This window comes from Rhinoraja longicauda, chromosome 24 (genome assembly GCF_053455715.1).
Source record: "Rhinoraja longicauda isolate Sanriku21f chromosome 24, sRhiLon1.1, whole genome shotgun sequence".
Classification (NCBI taxonomy): Eukaryota; Metazoa; Chordata; class Chondrichthyes; order Rajiformes; family Arhynchobatidae; genus Rhinoraja; species Rhinoraja longicauda.
In genome coordinates, this window is record NC_135976.1 from 31,460,267 (window position 1) to 31,479,382 (window position 19,116).

General features: G+C 49.6%; 1 protein-coding gene across 4 annotated transcripts in view; it reads right to left on the reverse strand.

Annotated features, from left to right (window-relative positions):
• Positions 1 to 19,116, reverse strand: part of LOC144605576 (transcription factor SOX-13-like) — a 133,703-nt gene that overhangs the window by 41,771 nt on the left and 72,816 nt on the right. Inside the window, exon 1 of one of the 4 annotated variants that reach the window (XM_078420994.1) lies at positions 1,380 to 1,399. The exons of 2 other annotated variants lie outside the window; for them this stretch is intronic. The gene's annotated coding sequence lies outside the window, so the exon portion shown is untranslated. Of the gene's footprint in view, positions 1 to 689; positions 708 to 1,379; positions 1,400 to 19,116 lie in introns of those variants that run through there. One more of the 4 variants, XM_078420995.1, reaches the window with a different exon arrangement.

Consider the following 19,116-nt stretch of genomic DNA (forward strand, 5'->3'; position numbering starts at 1 on the left):
GTGTGAACGGGCGATCGCTGGTCGGCGTGGACTTGGTAGGCCGAAGGGCCTGTTTCCACGCTGTTTCTCTAAACTACGCCAGTCTGAGGAAGGGAGGGCCTCGATCTGGAACATCACCCATCCCTTTTCTCCGGAGATGCTGCCTGACCCGCTGAGTTACTCCAGCACCTTGTGTCTATTCGTCAAGGAGTCGATCACACCTATTTAAAATGGTAATCAGGAAGGCCATTTTCAAACATTTGAACACTGTGCCAAAATACAGAAACTGCAGATGCTGAAAACCTGAATTAAAAACAGAAAAAGTGCTGGAAACACTCAGCGGGTCAGGCAGCATCTGTGGAAAGAGCAAAGAGATTTAGCATCTTAGGTAGAATACATTTCAAATGAAGAGGTTAGTTGAAAATCTTTTGCAAACACCTAAAGATAGAAGAATTAACCATCTTAGAGGAAGAAACCTCACCCAAAACGTTGCCTATCTATATCCTCCAGAGATGCTGCCTGACCCACTGTGTTACTCCAGCACTTTGTCTTTTACACAGTCAACCACTTTGCACAAGTTTGCCTTCAACTCTTTAGACTTTAGACATACTGTGCGGAAACAGGCCCTTCGGCCCACCGAGTCCGTGCCGACCAGCGATCCCCCCCGTACACTAGCACTATCCCACACACCGGACAATCTTGCAACTTACCAAAGCCAATTAACCTACAAACCTGCACGTCTTTGGAGCGTGGGAGGTCACCGGAGCACCCGGAGAAAACCCACGCGGGTCACGGGGAGAACGTGCAAACTCCGTGCAGACAGCGCCCGCAGTTAGGATGGAACCCGGGGCCCTGGCGCAGCGAGGCAGCAACTCTACCGCCGCGCCTCAGTGACTTCGTAGAGTTTGTCGCCGAAGGGGGAAGAATTACGCGGGGAAGCGGCTTCTGCCGGGAGTGCACACGCCCTCTCCCGCAAAACGCAGTGATCGCGTCACCCACGCCCCATGTGACTCCCGCTCCGGCAACACCGCGTGGGCAGAGAAATCGATGCACGCGGCCGGAGAGAGAGAGGGAGAGAGGGGGAGAGAGGGAGAGAGAGACAGACAGAGAGAGAGAGAGAGGGGGAGCGGAGGGAGGGAGAGAGAGGGGGAGCGGAGGGAGGGAGAGAGAGGGGGAGAGAGAGAGAGAGAGGGGGAGAGAGAGAGAGAGAGGGAGAGAGGGAGGAAGGGAGGGAGGGAGGGAGAGAGAGACAGACAGACAGAGAGAGAGAGAGAGAGAGAGAGAGAGAGAGAGAGAGAGAGAGAGAGAGAGGGAGAGAGAGGCAGAGAGAGACAGAGAGAGAGAGAGAGGGAGAAAGGGGGATTTGTGGCGATTTACAACAGCAAGGCAAACAAAACTACCTCAAATAATTCAACCTACAAGTCAAAGAGTGTTGTGGGCAACGTGGCAGAGTGCAAGTCCCTGGACAACAAGGAGGCAGGCACAGGAGCTGAGAATGTGCCTTGTCATGGAAAGGGAGATGGAGAAACGGGAGGGGAGAGGAAGTGGGACAATGAAGCTCCAGACAAAAGGACTCAAACAAAAGGGAAATGTGACAAGGGAACAAGGGCCACACAGTCCACCCCAGCCATTCCCTTTCTCATGAGAGGTTATCTCTCTTTCCTTCCCTTTCCAAAGCCTCCTGTTTGGATTTCATCATATCTTGTTTGCCTTTCAACACGTTTCTTTGTCCACTAGAGCTGGATCTGATCCGGCGATCGGGTTAATGCGAATTTTAATTTGAGCTCTTGTGTGCGAGTCAACAGCGGGCCCGGAATTTGAATGCGGCCGTTAACCCCTCGGCTGCTGCCATGCCCCTCGTTCCCTGCACGCCAGGGACAGAGGGGTTGCCGGTTCCAATCTCGGAGGCAGCCAGGACGGTTCCCCCCCGTGCTCTGTATGTGGCCTCAGGGCAGCGGCTGGGGTTGCCCACATCACCTGGATCGTTCACCTTAGGCAGCTTAGAGCGAACGTGGAACTTGCCTATTGCTTTAACATTGAGCAGGAGGAGGAAGGAACTGCAGGTGCTGGTTTACACTGGAGACAAGGCACAAAGTGCTGGAGTGACGCAGCGGGTCAGGCAGCCGGGGGTAACTCAGTACCTCAAATGGAGAAAGTCAGGGCGTTAAGTCAAGACCTGGTGTTGGGTCAGTGTGAGTAAAGGACTGGAAAGGTACAGCTCAGGGAAAAGGCCCTTCGGCCCACAATGTCCCTGCCGAGCATGTTTCCGAGATAAACCAATCACATTCTCATTAAACAAACAGTGAAAGGCCTGGATGGAGTGGATGTGGAGAGGATGTTTCCACCAGTGGGAGAGTCTAGGACCAGAGGGCACAGTCTCAGAATTAAAGAGCGTTCCTTTAGGAAGGAGATGAGGAGGTTTCTTTCGGGCATAGGGTCATAAGTAATGGGAGCAGAATTAGGCCATTCGGCCCATCAAGTCTACCCCGCCATTCAATCGTGGCTGATCTATCTCTCCCTCCTAACCCCATTCTCCTGCCTTCTCCCCATCACCCATTAAGTACGAATCAAGTACTTTAGCCAGAGGGTGGTGAAACTGTGGAATTCTTTGCCACAGAAGGCTGTGGAGGCCGTCAATGGATATTTTTAAGGCAGAGATAGATAGAATCTTGATTAGTGCGGGTGTCAGGGGTTACGGGGAGAAGGCAGGAGAATGGGGTTAGGAGGGAGAGATAGATCAGCCGTGATTGAATGGCGAAGTAGACTTGATGGGCCGAATGGCCTAATCCTACTCCCATCACTTATGAACTTATCTACCTGCACATGATCCATTTCCCACCATTCCCTACATATCCATGTGCCAATCAAAAAGCCTCTTAAACACCATTATCATAGCTGCCTCCATCACCACCACCCCTGGCAATGTGTTCCTGCCCCCCCCCCCCCACCACCCTCTGTGTTAAAATAATCTCCCCCCGCACATCTCCTTTAAACTTTGCCCCCTACCCCCTCACCGTAATGATCAGCCAAGATCACATTGAATGGCGGTGCTGGCTCGAAGGGCCGAATGGCCTCCTCCTGCACCTATTGTCTATTGTCTATTGTCTATTGTAACACTCTGCCTTCTAATCTTTTGACATTTCCTCCGTGGGGTAAAAAGGTTCTGACTGTCAACCCCACTTATGCCGCTGATGACTTATACAAGAAGGAACTGCAGAAGCCGGTTTAAACCGAAGATAGACACAAAATGCCGGAGTAACTCAGACATTCAGGTAGATGGGGTGTCTCTACAGATTCAGTTGTGCTGCTGCAAGTGAGAATTTCATTGTGCTATCTGAAACAAATGACAATAAAACACTCGTGACTCGTGTGGGAAGGAATTGCAGGTGCTGGCTTAAACCGGATAAGACACAAAAAGCTGGAGTAACTCGGCGGGCGGGACAGGCAGCATCTCCGGGGAGAAGGAATGGGTGACGTTTCGGGTCGAGACCCCTCTCGACTTTTGGTCGGCGTGGGCTCGTTGGGCTGAAGGGCCTTGCCTCCTTGCTGTGGCAAAAAAAGAATTCCGAGACTCCCTGCTTGGATAAATTAATGTACGGGGTGAGCCTATTAGAGACAATACGGTAGCGGTGGGCAACATTGAACCTTTGTAATGGGAGCTCAGGGTTGACAATGTGCTATCAGTCCTTTGTGTGCCCTGAACAAAACATAGAGAGGAACTTGGCAAGAAAGAACAATGGAGCCTCTCTCTTTCCCAGAACTTCCATTCAACACCACGGGACAATCTGGCTTTGTCGGATACGCAAGAAAAGATGGTCTGGAGAATTCGCTGAGGCAATGGGTCTGTTCTACACGCTCATCAGTACCCTGAAAGCCCTTCGTGAGGGCAAGTATCTAACCTTTGGCAGAAGACATTCTCAATTAACTAGCTTTGACACGTTAACTAATGAGGGGGAAAACACAAAAAACAAAAAATCAGGATTGTAAGGAAGGAACTGGGGGTTTAAACTGAAGATAGACACAAATAAAAGCTGGAGTAACTCTGCGGGTCAGGCGGCATCTCTGGAGAGAGGGAATGGGTGACGTTTCCGGTGGAGAAAAAGGGTGTCGACCCGAAACGCCACCCATTCCTTCTCTCCTGAGATGCTGCCTGACCCGCTGAGGATTTTATTGGCCTTTTAGTTTCCTTCCCACATGCAGCGATCCTCGCGCGCGCGCACACACACACACTAGGGGCAACTAAACTATCCTATTAACAACTAGAGAGCAGTCCAGATCTCCCATCTACTTCACTAAACATACCTTTTAACCTGTTTCTGTACACTAAGGATGCCTCAATTGTAATCATGTATTGTCTTTCCACAATAAACTGAACTGAATAGACCTGTTGGCTAAAATAAGTTCAATAAACTAATGACTGTATCACTGGTATAGAAGCCCATGTCCTTTGTGCTCCTTAAGATAATCTATAGATGTTCATCATGTCTTAGGTTGGATTGTGAACAGTTTAGTTTAGAGATAATGCATCGAAACAGGCCCTTCGGCCCACCAAGTCCACCATCGGCCACATAGAAACATAGAAAATAGGTGCAGGAGTAGGCCATTCGGCCCTTCGAGCCTGCACCACCATTCAATATGATCATGGCTGATCATTCAGCTCAGTAGCCTGTACCTGCCTTCTCTCCATACCCCCTGATCCCTTTAGCAAAAAGGGCCACATCTAACTCCCTCTTAAATATAGCCAATGAACTGGCCTCAACTACCTTTGTGGCAGAGAATTCCACAGACTCACCACTCTCTGTGTGAAGAAATGTTTTCTCATCTCCGTCCTAAAAGACTTCCCCCTTATCCTTAAGCTGTGACCCCTGGTTCTGGACTCCCCCAACATCGGGAACAATCTTCCCGCATCTAGCCTCTCCAACCCCTTAAGAATTTTATATGTTTCTATAAGATCCCCCCTCAGTCTTCTAAATTCCAGCGAGTACAAGCCCAGTCTATCTAGTCTTTCCTCATAAGTAAGTCCCGCCATCCCAGGGATCAATCTGGTGAACCTTCTCTGTACTCCCTCTAAGGCAAGAATGTCTTTCCTCAGGTTAGGAGACCAAAACTGCACACAATACTCCAGGTGCAGTCTCACCAAGGCCCTGTACAACTGCAGCAGAACCTCCCTGCTCCTAAACTCAAATCCTCTTGCTATGAATGCCAACATACCATTCGCTTTCTTCACTGCCTGCTGCACCTGCACGCTTGCTTTCAATGACTGGTGCACCATGACACCCAGGTCACGTTGCATCTCCCCTTCTCCCAATCGGTCACCATTCAGGTAATACTCTGCTTTCCTGTTCTTGCTGCCAAAGTGGATAACCTCACATTTATCCACATTATATTGCATCTGCCATGCATTTGCCCACTCGCCTAATCTATCCAAGTCACTCTGCAGCCTCCTAGCATCCTCCTCGCAGCTAACACTGCCACCCAGCTTCGTGTCATCTGCAAACTTAGAGATGTTGCATTCAATTCCCTCGTCCAAATCATTAATATACACTGTAAATAACTGGGGTCCCAGCACTGAGCCTTGCGGTACCCCACTAGTCACTGCCTGCCATTCCGAAAAGGACCCGTTTATTCCTACTCTTTGCTTCCTGTCCGCCAACCAATTTTCTATCCACCTCAACACTGAACCCTCAATACCGTGTGCTTTAAGTTTGTACACCAATCTCCTATGTGGGACCTTGTCGAAGGCCTTCTGAAAGTCCAGATATAACACATCGACTGGTTCTCCCTTATCCACTCTACTATTTACATCCTCGAAAAATTCTATAAGATTCGTCAGACATAATTTGCCTTTGGTAAATCCATGCTGACTTTGTCCGATGATTTCACCACTTTCCAAATGTAATGCTATCACATCTTTAATAACTGACTCTAGCATTTTCCCCACTACCGATGTTAGGCTAACTGGTCTATAATTCCCCGTTTTCTCTCTCCCTCCCTTTTTAAAAAGTGGGATTACATTAGCTACCCTCCAGTCCTCAGGAACTACTCCAGAATCTAAAGAGTTTTGAAAAATTATCACTAATGCATCCACTATTTCTGAGGCCACTTCCTTAAGCACTCTGGGATGCAGCCTATCTGGCCCTAGGGATTTATCTGCCTTTAATCCATTTAATTTACCTAACACCACTTCCCGACTAACCTGGATTTCCCTCAGTCCCTCCATCTCTTTAGACCCCCGGTCCCCCACCCGTCCACACTAGTCCTATGTGATCCAGTGGTTCATTTTCGTATCCACTCCCTACACAATAGGGGCAATTTTTAGAAGCTAATCCCATCAAGTCTACTCTGCCATTCAATCGTGGCTGATCTATCTCTCCCTCCTAACCCCATTCTCCTGCCTTCTCCCCGTAATCTCTGACACCCGCACTAATCAAGAATCTATCTATCTCTGCCTTAAAAATATCCACTGACTGGGCCTCCACAGCCCTCTGTGCAAAGAATTCCACAGATTCACCACCCTTTGTCTACAGAAATTTCTCCTCATCTCCTTCCAAAAAGAACGGCCTTTAATTCTGAAGCTGTGACCTCTAGTCCTAGACTCTCCCACTAAGCTGGCAGTGTCTGGTACAGTCCATCCGGATAATGTTTTACGATGGACACTTATTGTCACGTGTACCGAGGTACAGTGAAAAGCTTTTGTTGCGTGCTGACCAGTCAGCGGAAAGACAGTTACACGATTACAATCGAGGATAGACACAAAATGCTGGAGCAACTCATCGGGTCAGGCAGCATCTCTGGAGAGAAGGAATGGGTGACATTTCGGGGCGAGACCCTTCTTCAGACTCTGAGTTACTCGAGTATTTCGTGACTAACGTGATAAGGAAATAAGGAAATAACGTTCTGTGCAAGGTAAAACCAGTAAAGTCCGATCAAAGATAGTGCGAGGGTCACCAGTAGGGTTGCCAACTGGCCCGTATTAGCCGGGACATCCCGTATTTTGGGCTAAATTGGTTTGTCCTGTATTAGGCCCGGGGGGCCCTGTAGGTCTGGACAGTGTAGGCCCGGACAGTGTGGGACCGGACAGTGTAGGTCCGGAGAGTGTAAGCCCGGACAGTGTAGACCCGCTGAGTGTAGGTCCGGACAGTGTAGGCCCGGACAGTGTAGGCCCGGACAGTGTAGGTCCGGACAGTGTGGGACCGGACAGTGTGGGTCCGGACAGTGTGGGTCCGGACAGTGTGGGTCCGGACAGTGTGGGTCCGGACAGTGTGGGTCCGAACAGTGTGGGTCCGGACAGTGTAGGTCCGGACAGTGTCGGTCCAGACACTGGAGGTCCAGGGGCCGCTCTAGGTCCGGACGGTGTAGGTCCGGACAGTGTAGGTCCGGACAGTCTAGGTCCGGACAGTCTAGGTCCGGACAGTGTAGGCCCGGACAGTGTAGGCCCAGACAGTGTAGGCCCGGACAGTGTAGGCCCGGACAGTGTAGGGACAGAGGTTGCATAGCAACCCGCCCCCCGGGCCGGGCGGCTGCCATTGATGGAGCGGGAGCACGTGGCCGCTGGCTGGGTGAGGTCACGTGGGGCGCGGGGCGGTGACGTCACCTTGTCCCTTATTTGGGAGTGAGATAGTTGGCAACCCCTAGTCACCAGTGAGGTAGATAGTAGTTCAGGACTGCTCTCTGGTTGTGGTAGGTTGGTTCAGTTGCCTACTATCTGTGTGCTTTGTGTTTATGGGCCTGTTTAGCCACTGCCAGTTGAAAAAAAATCATTGTTCTGTTGCCAGCGGCACGGTAGCGCAGCGGTAGAGTTGCTGCTTTACAGCGAATGCAGCGCCGGAGACTCAGGTTCGATCCTGACTACGGGTGCACTGTAAGGAGTTTGTACGTTCTCCCCGTGACCTGCGTGGGTTTTCTCCGAGATCTTCGGTTTCCTCCCACACTCCAAAGACGTACAGGTATGTAGGTTAATTGGCTGGGTAAATGTAAAAATTGTCCCTAGTGGATGTAGGATAGTGTTAATGTACGGGGATCGCTGGGCGGCACGGACTTGGTGGGCCGAAAAGGCCTGTTTCCGGCTGTATATATATGATATGATATGATATGATATGATATGATATGACAGGATAACACTCTTGGATCTAGATTTATCGACATCAAAGTCTTTGTGTGTCCAGCTGTTCCATCCTTTATCTCCACTAGATGTCATCATCTCACTATCTGCAGACATTATAGGCACCACGCCATTCTGGGAACAGAAACAAAGTGCTGGAGTAACTTAGTGGAGTGCTTAAGTCATACAGCTTGGAAACAGGCCCTGCAGCCCAACTTGCCCACACCGACCAAGTTGCCCACAGCTACACTCGTCCAACAAGCCTGCTTTTGGCCAACATCCCTCCAAACCTGTCCTATCCATGTACTTGTCGAGTTGCTTCTTAAACGTTGCGATAATCCCTGCCTCCACCACCTCCTCTGTTCTAGCAGCTCGTTCCATACACCCACCGACCGCCCTTTGTATGAAACCCTCAGGTTCCTGTTACTGTAAATCTTTCCCACTTCACCTTAAACCTCTGCCCCTCTGGTTCCCGATCCCCCTACACTGGGCAAGAGACTCAGTGCGTCTACCCGATCTATTCCCCTCATGATTTTATACACTCCTATAAGATCACCACAATTGCAATTGAGGGCGTGCAGCGTAGGTTCACTAGGTTAATTCCTGGAATGGCGGGACTGTCATATGTTGAAAGACTGGAGCGACTAGGCTTGTATACACTGGAATTTAGAAAGATGAGAGGGGATTTTATCGAAAAGTATAAGGTTATTAAGGGGTTGGACACGTTAGAGGCAGAAAACATATTCCCAATGTTGGGGGAGTCCAGAACAAGGGGCCACAGTTTAAGAATAAGGGGTAGGCCATTTAGAACTGAGATGAGGAAAAACTTTTTCAGTCAGAGAGTTGTGAATCTGTGGAATTCTCTGCCTCAGAAGGCAGTGGAAGCCAATTCTCTGAATGCATTCAAGAGAGAGCTAGTTAGAGCTCTTAAGGATAGCGGAGTCAGGGGGTATGGGGAGAAGGCAGGAACGGGGTACTGATTGAGAATGATCAGCCATGATCATATTGAATGGCGGTGCTGGCTCGAAGGGCCGAATGGCCTCCTCCTGCACCTATTGTCTATTGTCTATTGTCACCCCTCATCCTCCTGCGCTCCAGGGAACAGAGTCCCAGCCTCCTCAACCAGACCCTCGAGTCCTGGCAACATCCTCTTAAACCTCTGCCCCCCCTTTCCAGCCTGACAACAGTCGTACAATAAAGTCCCATCGTAATGAGCAGGGATAAAATACCATGTGGAATTACTTACTACCTGCGTGCAAAAGTTACCCCTCAGGTTCCTGTCTCTGTTCCCCCATCACCTTAAACCTATGCCCTCTGGTTCTCGATTCCCCTACTCTGGGCAAAAGACTCTGTGCATTTACCCCATCTATTCCTCTCATGATTTTGTTGGGGGGGTGGGGGTCGCTGAGAGAACAAAGGTGGGACCATCATGAGTCCAATGAGTGCTTTTGTAATTTAAAACGATTAGGGGTGCCAACTGTTCTCCTAGTGAGGAGGTGACTGGAGGAGACTCACTGTGATGGATGTTTCTTTTGTTTGGTGTTAGTTTATGATTGTATGTGTTATTGCATTTTTATTGATTATTCTTATTGGTCTTATTGTTGAACTGCAGGTAATTTTTCATTTCACTGCACATTTTATGTGTATGTGACAAATAAATGACTATTGACATCCCGTATTTTGGGCTAAATTAGTTTGTCCCGCCCGTATTAGTGGGGTTGCCAACTTCCTTGCTCCCAAATACGGGACAAAGGGTGACGTCACCACCCCGCGCGCCCCCACGTGACCTCACCCAGCCAGCGGCCACGCGCTCCCGCTCCACCAATGGCGGCCGCCATTGGTGGAGCGGGAGCACGTGGCCGCTGGCTGGGTGAGGTCACATGGGGCGCACGGGGGCGGCGACAATAGACAATAGGTGCAGGAGGAGGCCATTCGGCCCTTCGAGCCAGCACCGCCATTCAATGTGATCACGGCTGATCATTCTCAATCAGTACCCCGTTCCTGCCTTCTCCCCGTACCCCCCTGACTCCGCTATTCTTAAGAGCTCTATCCAGCTCTCTCTCGAATGCATTCAGAGAATTGGCCTCCACTGCCTTCTGAGGCAGAGAATTCCACAGATTCACAACTCTCTGACTGATAAAGTTTTTCCTCGTCTCAGTTCTAAATGGCCCTACCCCTTATTCTTAAACCGTGGCCCCTTGTTCTGGACTCCCCCCAACATTGGGAACATGTTTCCTGCCTCTAACGTGTCCAACCCCTTAATAATCTTATACGTTTCGATAAGATCCTCTCTCATCCTTCTAAATTCACCCTTTGTCCCGTATTTGGGGGCGCGAGGAAGTTGGCAACCCTACTTAAAGATAGCCACGAAAAGATCGGAGTCACTCAGCGGGCCAAGACATCGTCTCTGGAGAAATGGAATAGACGTCACCCATTCCTTTTCTCTTCCTGACCCGCTGAGTTGCTCCAGCTTTTTGCGTGCACCTTCCATTTTAAACCAGCACCTGCAGTTCCTTCCTCCACACTTTTAGTGACGTTGTTGTCGGCGCCAGAAACTCTTTGTGTACTTTGTGTATTGTATGCAAAGACAAAGAATCTCACTCAGCCCCGATACATGACAACAATGTACGACTGAGTCATTGAAGGTGACTGCCTTCTGAAAATAAAATATAATTAATGGTTTGGAAGCATTGAAAAGCACCACAGGTATAGATCAGCAGATTTGTTCAATGTTAATTGTTCTAACGAAGGGAAATGTGGCACCATTCGCCTTTGTTGTCAGAGTTAAGTTTCATTTAGTTTAGTTTAGAGATACAGCGTGGAAACAGGCCCTTCGGCCCACCGAGTCCGCGCCGACCAGCGATCCCCGCGCACTAACAATGCCCTACACACACTAGGGACAATTTACACTTACACCAAGCCAATTAGCCTACAGACCTTCACGTCGTTGTGGAGTGTGGGAGGGAACCAGAGATCCCGGAGAAAACCCACGCAGGTCACGGGGGAGAACGTACACACTCCGTACAGACAGCACCCGTAGTCTGGTCAGCACCGCCACCCAATACGATCGTGGCTGATCATCCACAATCAGTACCCGGTTCCTGCTTTCTCCCCGTATCCCTTGATTCCTTCAGCCCGAAGAGCTAAATCTGACTCTCTCTTGAAAACATCCAGTGAGTCGGCCTCCACTGCCTTCTGTGGCAGAGAATTCCACAGATTCACAACTCTCTGGGTGAAAAGGTTTTTCCTCATCTCAGTCCTAAATGGCCAACCACTGATTCTTAAACTGTGACCCCCCACCCCCCAGGTTCTGGACTCCCCCCAATATCGGGAACATCTTTCCTGCATCTAGCCTGTCCAATCCTTTAAGAATTTTATATGTTTCTATAAGATCCCCATTTTTAATGTAATGCTGGTGCTTGGTCCAGGCCAAGGGTGATTGCAACTAGTTTGAATTCCTCTCTGGTTTTGTACTGTTAGGAGGAACAATGATTAGAATTATTTTTTTAGATTTAGAGATACAGCACAGAAACAGGCCCTTTATGTTTTACAATAATACCAATTTTGTGAAGCATTTTTGTGTCTATCCAAGGAAATAAGTACACCTCAGGAATTTAGACAGCAGATTCGGAAGGTAGTTTCCTTAACAATCTCATATAAGCATTTAAATTAAACTTCCACACAGTTTGCAACCATCACCCTTCTCAATCACAGGAGTACATTCCCAAAGGATCAAGTCTTCCTTCCTTGGACTTTAGACTTTAGAAATACAGCGAAGAAACAGGCCTTTCGGCCCACCGAGTCCGCGCCGCCCAGCGATCCCCGCACACTAACACTATCCTGCACACACTAGGGACAATTTACAATTTTTACCGAAGCCAATTAACCAGCAGGCTCGCACGTCTTTGGAGTGTGGTAGGAAACCGGAGCACCCGGAAGGAAACCCACGCGACCAAAGGGAGAAGGTACAAACTCCGCACAGGCAAGCACCCGTGGTCAGGATGGAACCCGGGTCTCTGGCGCTGTGAGGCAGCAACTCTACCGCCACGCCACCGTGCCACCCTAACCAGCTGAGACACATTTGGATCACAACGCCTTTAACTCCGGGATTCTGGCTTCAATCACCTGCGAGACTCTTTCTTTAGTCAGAGGGTGGTGGATCTGTGGAATTCATTGCCACGGGCGGTTGTGGAGGCCTGGGCGGTGGATATTTTTAAGGCGGGAGGGAGGTTGGCAGATTCTTGCTCAGTGCGGGCGCCAGGGGTTATGGGGGGGAAAGGCGGGAGATTGGGGTAGAGAGGGAGAGATAGTTCAGCCACGATTGAGTGGCGGAGAGGACTTTACGGGCCGAATGGCCTCATTCCGCTCCCTATCACTTATGAACACAGGTACGGGCAAGAGAAAACCCTTCGGCCGAGCGGTGCAATGGCACCCGAACGCTCCATTTCAGACTCTCAATCCTGTCGAATTAAAATCCTATTTACCTGATGGCGTAGAACCGTAGTTTCTTCATGGCACGTTTCAAACGTGAGCGAGACAACTCCTTCTCGAGCTGTATCTAGCGCTAAAGAGATTGGTATTTGAGGTGGTGGTGGGGGGGGGGGAGGGTTTCTGGCGGTGTGAGAAAATGCACAGAAAGCAACAAAAACAAAAAAAAACACGCTCAATCAGTGAGATGATCTCCGAGATTCAGTGGGAGGGAAAATTTAAGAACTTAAAGAAATCAAGACTGCGGCAGGAAGACTTCGGTCGGTTCAAAGCCTGCGGAAGCTAATTTTCCCCCCTGCTGACGCACAACAATTTAGCCAGCCCTCAGAATTGTTGTCCTCTGCTCAACAATTCTGATCACCAGAAGATACTGGGACAGCTCCAAGCTAGACTGACAGCCATTCCTTCCCTCCAAACGCCCACACCGAATTAAAAGGTAGACACAAAATGGTGGAGCAACTCAGCGGGTCAGGCAGCATGTCGGGAGAGAAGGAATGGGTGACGTTCCTGTGAGGGGATGCAGGACCTCCCCCCCCCCCCCCCCCCCGACATCAGTCTGAAGAAGGGTCTCGACCCGAAACATCGCCCATTCCTTCTCTCCTGAGATGCTGCCTGACCCGCTGAGTTACTCCACCATTTTGTGTCTACCTTCGATTTAAACCAGCATCTGCAGTTGTTTCCTACACCGGCACTGATTATATATGAACTTCTGACAATAGACAATAGGTGCAGGCGTAGGCCACTCGGCCCTTCGAGCCATTCAATGTGATCATGGCTGATCATCCACAATCAGTACCCCGTTCCTGCCCTCTCCCCCATACCCCCCTGACTCCGCTATCATTAAGAGCTCTATCTAACTCAATTGTTCTGCAACTGTATCTCCGGAACACAATCAACTCTCACGGAGCTAGATTTGCCGCAAGGAGTTTATTTTCAAAATCATTCACGTATTAGACAGATATACACGCAGAGGACAGGTTTAGATGGATACGGGCCAGATGCAGGCAGGTGGGACTAGTGTACACGGGGCATGTTGGCCCCTGTGTGGGCAAGTTGAGCCGAAGGGATTGTTTCCACCCTGTAAGACTCCATGACTACACAACACTAATATCAACTATAAACCATGGACTGTCTTTGGTCGCACCAAGGTCTCTGGGCTATTTTTGCACATGGGGTTATTGAAAAGATTTTTTTTGGCTTACTCTACATTATCTATGAATATTGTGTTTACAGCCCACCCCTCCTGATGTCATTGGAAGTAAGAATTACATTGTTCCTTTAGTACATGCTCGACTCAATAACCAAAAGTCTGTAGCCTCCTTTTGCTCTGGCATTTTATTTCATTCACATGTTTAAACTACAATGTTTTATTCAATCTGAAGAAGGGTCTCGACCCGAAACGTCACCCATTCCTTTTCCCCCCCGAGATGCTGCCTGACCCGCTGAGTTACTCCGGCATTTTGTGTCTACCTATGTTCTACACTTAATGTTTTAATGTTTTATGTTTTATTCTTAATTGTTTATCGTATGTTCATGTTGTTACTTGCGAGCAGAGCACCAAGGCACATTCCTTGTGTGAGTGTACATACTTGGCTAATAAAATGTATTCAATTCAATTCAACATAACAATTCTATACGGAAGATAGACATTAATTGCTGGAGTAACTCAGCCGGGACAGGCAGCATTTCTTGAAAGAAGGGAATGGGTGACTTTTTCGGATCCAGTCCCCCTTCTTCAGACTGAGAGTCGGGGGAAGAGGGAGACACAGAGATTTGGCCGGGGAGGGGGTAAGGTGAGAAAAACACAGATCAATGGGGACGATGTTCAAGGAAATGCAAAGCAGCACATTGTTGTTAGAGTTAGAGAAATCGCTGGGTTGTAAGGATCATTTAGACAATGCTGTAAGGGTCTCCCATTCCTCCTCTCAGGAGATGCTGCCTGAGTTGCTCCAGCACTTTGTGTCTACCTTCGATTTAAACCAGCATCTGCAGTTCTTTCCTGCACAATGCATTGCTTTTGAGTATGCAGGGAACTTTTTGCATAAATTCGAAGGAAATAAATATCTGAAGAAGGGTCTCGATCCGAAACGTCACCCATCCATGTCCTCCAGAGATGCTGCCTGACCTGCTGAGTTACTCCAGCACTTTGTCTCTTTTTAAGTGAATGCAAACATATTCCATCTCCCACAATCTTAACCTTTCTCCACATCTTTCTCGTAGTATTGCCATGTTAGGATCATTTAACTTATTTAGCAAAGAGCTGCTTTAAAAAGATTCCTCGAATGATGCGCCCATAAAGATTCATTCAATGTCGTCGAAAATTTTAGTTTAGATGTACAGCGCGGAAACAGGCCCTTCGGCCCACCGAGTCCGCGCAGCCCAGAGATCCCCGCACACTAACACTATCCTGCACACACTAGGGACAATTTACAAAGGTGACAGAGCGAGAGGCATGCAATAGTTAATCAGGGGGACAATGAAACCAGCGGGAGGCCGAACCCGGATGGGGAGGGAGGAGGGAGAGAGAGAGGGAAAGCAAGCGTCACTTGATGGGTTGTAAGCTGCCCACGCAAAGTATGAGGTGTTGGTACACTCTTGATGCTCGACGAAAGGCACAATGGAAAGAAACACTGACAGAATGTTCCAGTTGAAGGGGCGGGGTCTTGCCATCTGCCTTGTGGGCGCTGCACACATGTCTATCTTTTCCAAACTGCAACTCCTTTACTCTGGCCCTTGTAAACTACATCTCCTGCCGACTTACTGCTTCGCCATCCTACAGGACAGGACGTGCAAAAGAATAATGTTACGAGGGTTTGGCTCTTCAGGTTCAGGTTTATTATTGTCAGGTGTACCGCGCTGACGTGAGACGCTTTCCTTCGAAGCTTTCCGTGGCGGGAATTCTCTGCCACAGAAGGCAGCGGAGGCCAATTCACTGGATCTTTTCAAGGGAGAGTCAGATTTAGCTCTTAGGGAATCAAGGGGCATGGGGAGAAAGCAGGAACGGGGTACTGATTGTGGCTGATCAGCCATGGTCATGTTGAACAGGGGGTGCTAGCTCGAAGGGCCGATTGGCCTACTCCTGCACCTATTGTCTACGTTTCTATGTTTTACATGCTGTCCATTCAGACTCCATACATCGTACATAGATACATGCGAACTCCAGTACAATAGCGAGAGCAAAGGGGAGGATACAGAGTGCAGAATAGAGTTCTCAGCATTGTAGCGCACCAGTTCCACAGACAAAGTCCAATGTCCGCAATGGGGTAGAGGCGAATCGGACGGGCAGTACCCCAGCTTAAGGGAGGACCGTTCGGAAGCCTGATCACAGAGGGGACGAAGCTGTTCCTGAGTCTGGTGGTGCGCGCTTTCAAGCTTCCGGGATCTCCGGTTTCCTCGCGCACTCCAAAGACGTAAATTGGCTTGGTAAATGTAACAAAATGTCGCTGATGAGTGTAGGATAGTGTTAGTGTGCGGGGATCGCTGGTCGGCGCCGACCCGGTGGGCCGAAAGGGCCTGTTTCCGTGCTGTATATCCGAACTAAACAAACTGACCCTTGATAGTTCTTGATAAGAGTGTTCACAGACTTTCAAAGAAGCCGGCATGGAATATTTCCACAGTGTGGATGCAGAATAAAGATACTGTATCGACTCACTGTGATGGATGTTTCTTTTTGTTGGTGTTAGTTTATGATTGTATGTGTTATTGCATTTTATTGATTATTCTTATTTGGTCTTATTGTTGAACTGCGGGTAATTTTTCATTTCACTGCACATTTAAGTGTATGTGACAAATAAATGACTATTGACTATTGATTGACGGTATCACAAATGCTGAGTAACTCAGCGGGTCAGGCAACATCTCAGGAAGAGAATGAATGGATGACGTTTCGGGTCGAGATGCTGCCCGACCCGGTGAGTTACTCCAGCATTTGGTGATACCTTCGATTTGTACCAGCATCTGCAGTTATTTTCCTACATAAATATACTGTAGTTCTTTGCTCTGCCTTGCCACTTGCATCAACGTAATACTGCAAATTTGGCTTCGTAAAGCGAAGAGTTCAGTTTAGAGACACAGCGCGGTAACAGGGCCCTTCGGCCCGCCGAGCCCGCGCCGACCAGCGGTCCCCGCGCACAACGTACACCTACCCTACACGCATTGGGGACAATTTACACTTACACCAAGCCAATGAACCTACTTTGGAGTGTGGGTGGAAACCTGAAGATCCTGGAGAAAACCCACGCAGGTCACGGGGAGAGCGTACAAAATCGCACAGACAAGCACCCCGTGGTCAGGATCGAACTCGGGTCTCTGGCGCTGTAAGCGCTGTAAGGCAGTAGCTCTACCACTGCGCCGCTGTGTTCACGGGCCTTCAAAGAAGCGGCATGGAATATCTCCCACTGTGTTGACACGCAATGATTATAGATCTTTGCTCCACCGTGCCACTTGAATGGACAGAATGCTGACGTAATTACAGTTAAGAATATGTGTTGTTGAAAACCAACGGTTCAACAACAGAAAAGGACACAGAGTGCTGGAGTAACTCAGCAGGTCAGGCAGCGTCTCTGGAGGAACATGGACACAGAGTGCTGGAGTAACTCAGCAGGTCAGGCAGCGTCTCTGGAGAACATGGACACAGAGTGCTGGGAGTAACTCAGCAGGTCAGGCAGCGTCTCTGGAGAACATGGACACAGAGTGCTGGAGTAACTCAGCAGGTCAGGCAGCGTCTCTGGAGAACATGGACACAGAGTGCTGGAGTAACTCAGCAGGTCAGGCAGCGTCTCTGGGAGAACATGGGACACAGAGTGCTGGAGTAACTCAGCAGGTCAGGCAGCGTCTCTGGAGACATGGACACAGAGTGCTGGAGTAACTCAGCAGTCAGGCAGCGTCTCTGGAGAACATGGACACAGAGTGCTGGAGTAACTCAGCAGGTCAGGCAGCATCTCTGGAGACAGACACAGAGTGCTGGAGTAACTCAGCAGTCAGGCAGCGTCTCTGGAGAACATGGACACAGAGTGCTGGAGTAACTCAGCAAGTCAGGCAGCATCTCTGGAGACAGACACAGAGTGCTGGAGTAACTCAGCAGGTCAGGCAGCGTCTCTGGAGAACATGGACACAGAGTGCTGGAGTAACTCAGCGGGTCAGGCAGCGTCTCTGGAGAAAGTGGTGAGCGACATTGAGGGTCAAGACCTTTCTTCAGCCTGAATGGGACGCGGAGGTCGGGCCGTGGGAACGGATCTGCCGACTCCGGCCCGGCCGAGTTCCAGAGTCCCGGGCACGGGGGGGGGGGGGGGGGGGGGGGGAATTCGGCCGGCTGATCGGCCGCGGAGTCCGGTGAGGTCGAGATCGGCCGCCTCACCCGGCCTAGGTGCCACAATTTCGGGGGGGACTTCCGGTGGAGGGGGGGGGGGATTTCAAGTGCGCTCTCGTAATGTTGGCCGGATTAAAGGAGGTGCCAGACCACCAGTTGCCGGAGAGTCGGTTGGGGGCCCGTGTTAACAAACGTCAGCCGTTCCCTTGTTAGACAATAGACAACAGGTGCAGGAGGAGGCCATTCGGCCCTTCGAGCCAGCACCACCATTCAATGTGATCATGGCTGATCATTCTCAATCAGTACCCCGTTCCTGCCTTCTCCCCATACCCCCTGACTCCGCTATCCTTAAGAGCTCTATCCAGCTCTCTCTTGAATGCATTCAGAGAATTGGCCTCCACTGCCTTCTGAGGCAGGACAATTCACAGATTCACAACTCTCTGACTGAAAAAGTTTTTCCTCGTCTCAGTCTAAATGGCTACCCTTATTCTTAAAACTGTGGCCCTTGTTCTGGACTCCCCCAACATTGGGAACATGTTTCCTGCCTCTAACGTGTCCAACCCCTTAATAATCTTATACGTTTCGATAAGATCCCCTCTCATCCTTCTAAATTCCAGTGTATACAAGCCCAGTCGCTCCAGTCTTTCAACATATGACAGTCCCGCCATTCCGGGAATTAACCTAGTGAACCTACGCTGCACGCCCTCAATAGCAAGATTATCCTTCCTCAAATTTGGAGGCCAAAACTGCACACAGTACTCCAGGTGCGGTCTCACCAGGGCCCTGTACAACTGTAGAAGGACCTCCTTGCTCCTATACTCAACTCCCCCTTGTTATGAAGGCCAACATTCCATTGGCTTTCTACAGTTCTCTATCAATATGTGGGAGGTAACCGGAAAACCCGGAAAAAACCCACGCAGGTCACCGGGACAACGCCTAAACTCCGCACAGGCAGCAGCCGGCCGAGGTCAGGATCGAACCCGGTCTCTGGTGCTGTGAGGCACCGACCCTAACCACCCACGGCATGGTTAGAAAAAACAAATATATTAAACAGACACATCATGTGTATTAATGCCTCGTGATGTTACTCATGGTGCCAAATACCTCAGTGGAACTCAGAAAGACGTACATCGTTCCCCGCGGCACACTATGCTCAGAATTGTTTGACCCAATTTAGTTTAGTTTAAAGATAGACACAAAATGCTGGAGTAACTCAGCGGGACAGGCGGCAGGATCTCTG